The sequence below is a fragment of the Spermophilus citellus genome, assembly GCF_964194105.1.
Source record: "Spermophilus citellus genome assembly, chromosome: X".
Classification (NCBI taxonomy): domain Eukaryota; kingdom Metazoa; phylum Chordata; class Mammalia; order Rodentia; family Sciuridae; genus Spermophilus; species Spermophilus citellus.
This window is the reverse complement of record NC_138190.1, coordinates 71,229,978-71,233,391: the sequence shown is the minus strand read 5'-3', so window position 1 is coordinate 71,233,391 and position 3,414 is coordinate 71,229,978.

Below are 3,414 nucleotides of genomic sequence, written 5' to 3'. Positions count from 1 at the left end.
CCCTCCCTTCATGGCTTGTTGTATGGTGTCCTAGGAAATAGTGCAGGACCTGGGGAGGGGGCGGATCTAGAGGATGCTGACCCTGTGCCAGGTACCCCTCAGCTCAAATATCAGAAAAAAATCATTCACTCTGCAGTAGGCTTTTCTAGACAAGGAGTCATAAAGCCAACCACCTGCAGGGATCAGGCAGATAACTTTAAAGTATGAAGTCGGCTGATCTTGGGAAAAGTGCAGACTTGGGAGTGGTAAGAGCTGCAGGACATGCAGAGGGATAGCTCAAGCCCAGGGCTGTCACATGGAAAAGTGGGCCCAGTGTTGCCAGATCTTAATCTTCAAGGAAAGCCAGGACTCAGGGTTTTATTGTGAAGCTCCCTAATTCCTGAATGTTGATGGCTCAAGTCTAAAAACCAGCTGACAAACCAACCTACCTCCATGTGGGCTAAACACCTGCAGGCCCTGCCTAGCCTGGGGATCACCAGTTCCCCACCTTTGTTGTAGCCTCTGATTCTGGTCACATCTCTCCACACCACTACACTAGGCCCAGCATCCCACCATATGAGTGAGGGACACTCAGGAAGAACTGCTGGAGGGGCAGCAGAAAGGGCCTTCCACCGCTATTCCTCTTTCACATAAATGGGGGAAATGAAACCATGAGCAAGGGCATGCTTTGCCAAGAAAACATAAGTTCTCTAAGCTCCCCAAAAAGCAGCATAACATGAAGGCTAGGGCAGGTCTCTGGAGCCAGACTCTGACTTTAAAGCATAGTCACCATCATCTCCTACTTGTATGACTTTGGACAAGTTCCTTTACTTCTTTGATCCTTGGTGTCCTCATCTATCAAAAGGGTTATTGTGAGAATCAGATGATGTACATAAAGCACTTGGCACAACAGCTGGCACAAAAGAGCCACTCAAATGCCAATAATTATTATTATCATTAGTCATTCAATCTTCTTCCTTCATCCCCATCTGAAACGGTCACCAAATTCTGTCATTCTCCCACTGTGTGTCAAATCCTTCCCCTCCTTTCCACCCTGACTCCCACTAAACCACTGCAGGCCTTCAGTATATTTTGCCTGGACTATGACAATAGCCTATTGTCCAACTGATCTCTTGTCCAATTACTCTGGCTCCAATCCATCCTCCACCTATCAAAGTGTCAGACACTTTAGAGGCACTTCATAGATATTTTGTGAAAGAACTCCCCCTGTGGTTGAGTTTCCTAAAGAACACACCAATCTTCCTATAGCAAACATATTGCACTCAGCAAAAACACCAAACACACACACACACAGCAAATCAGATGGCTCCACATTGCCTGTAGAATCATGTGGGAACTTCTAAGCATGACACTCAAGGCTGTTTATTTACTAACCCTGTCCTACAAATCTGATCATCCACCATAGTCCCTCATGCACTCACCTCTCAGCCATTTCCCAACTGTTGACTGAATGAGCTCTGTACCTTCTCATTTCCTGCTCTTTGCTCAAATGGTTTCTTCTGACTGAAATGCCCTCACCTCAGCTCTGCCCATCACTGGCTTACCCAGTTTTCAAAGTCTAGCACAAAAACCTGCACTGCTCTGAAGAATTCCACAGCCTCCCTTCTCCTGAACTGGAAACAATCTCTCCTCTAATTTGATACTTTGAAAGTACTTAATCATGGTACTTCTGACATCCTTTGTGATTTCAACTTATTAATTTATTCAAAATATACCTATTGAGCAACTACAATATGTCAAGCACTGTGCCAAGTGCTGGAATACAGCAAGGCACAGACACATTACAGATCCACAAGATAGCAGGAACTTATGCGTCAGACAACCAAAATATATTCACAATAACATTGAAATAAAATATAAAATAATTCTAAAATAATTATTTTAAAATAAAATATAAAATTATATAGAATTTATGTAAGTAATACATAAAAATTAAAATGTAGTCAAACATTTTTATTTCACTGCATGTCCATGACGAGGGGGCCAGGCTCTCTTCACCTTGGGTATGGGAAAGACATGAGGGATTGAAGGTCTCTCTACTACACACAAAAGCAGAGGGGGCTACACATTCCACAGTATTAAGGGAGTAAAGGGCATAGTGGTTGTGACACAGAAGTAGCTCCACCAGCCTTACAGTCCCTTTGACTCTTGAGCTGAGCTAGTATCATCCCAAAGCTGCCTGTCTGAGCTCCCCCTCTAACCAGGCCTAGGCCCTGGCACTTTCCATACCTGGCACTTTCACTGGTCAACCTGCAGCCAGCCTCAGTCTCTTCCAGCCCAACATGAATGAAGAGGACTGCAGTGGCTTACAGTCCTGGTAGTGCCTCAGTATCACCTGGAAAGTTTTAGCTCAGGGCCCTACCAGCACAGACTCTGATTTAAGTAGTCTGGGGAGAGGGTCCCAGCTTCGATATTGTTTAATGAAGTTCACAAGTAATTCTAGTATGCAGGCAGGTTGGCAACCACAAGGTAAAGAGAAAGCTGGGGCTACATGAAGTCCTTGTTATTTCAGGATAAGTGATGCTAGAAAAAAGGCCACTCACAACGAATCCACTTGAAATGGGGACAAATGTTTCACAGTAGAGTGAGGGAAAAGCTTTGCATAAGACTTTATCTTGAGAAATAAAATTGGAAATATGTAAAATATTTTAGTTTCCATTTATAATGTTAAATAATTGCAAATATGGACTAATTCTTAGAATGAACAAAGAGTGAATCAAATATTGGAGGATAATGTAATTTTCCTAACCAAAGTGCATGAGAGCATAATATTGACTTTTTGCAGCACAGTCATAAGCAGAGTTTTTGTTTTGTTTTTCCAAAATTAGAGCACTTCTTCAATTATCCCAAGGACCTCTTGTAATCCTTTGAGAGTTGAATCATTCTCTTTGAAGTCTTGATCCTGTCATTACCCAGGTCAATTTTCTCTTCTGCAGTGGTAACTGGTCTGTCTTTGCCAAATCCCCATTTATCAAGGACTTTATATGACATTTGAGATGATCTCCAACATCACTTTCATTGACTTCATGAAATCTTGAATCTTTTTCAAGATTTGCAGTTTTACTCTGAGATTGATTTGCATTGTGCAAATCAATTAACAGGAGACAAAAAGAGACCTTGATTGTGGATAAACAGTATTGGGGTATTAAAGTGGGAGGAGGGGCTTATGTGAGACTCCAAATAGTGAATATGTTATGACAACTTTTGCTTTCTACTCAACTTCATAAAGTCCCTTTTTTTCTTTTTGGGTGTTTAATCTTCTTATCTCTGAAAGAAAGGGAGAGGATTAGATGTTGTTATAAAGATTAAATAGTTAACTCAAATGAAGTAAATATATGCGAAGGCACTGAGCCCAATTGCTAGCACAGAAGAGCAACTCCATAACTCCTGCTCTTCCTTCTCTCCCAAACATTT